Source organism: Brassica oleracea, chromosome C2 (assembly GCF_000695525.1).
Source record: "Brassica oleracea var. oleracea cultivar TO1000 chromosome C2, BOL, whole genome shotgun sequence".
Classification (NCBI taxonomy): Eukaryota; Viridiplantae; Streptophyta; class Magnoliopsida; order Brassicales; family Brassicaceae; genus Brassica; species Brassica oleracea.
The window spans coordinates 26,506,314-26,506,601 of NC_027749.1; positions in this window are offsets into that span (position 1 = coordinate 26,506,314).

The following is a 288-nucleotide window of genomic DNA, read 5'->3' on the forward strand; positions in this document are numbered from 1 at the left end:
CCTCCACGGTTTTCATGCTTTCGATCTCCATTTTAATTTTCATAACATCTGATGCAAAGCACTCAACTTTGGGCAATGCATCTTGAATCTCTTCGTAGACAGCTTCATCTACCCATTTATACAAGTGATCCTAGACACAAATCATGAACACAATCTTTATGTTCAAAAAATTTCTCACTACCTAGCCATTGAAGCTTTATGTTCAACAATTTCTTAAACACAATCAATTGCAATCAAATTAAACACTTACATTTTGAAACGTTGGACATCTAAAGAAATTTCTTCCTG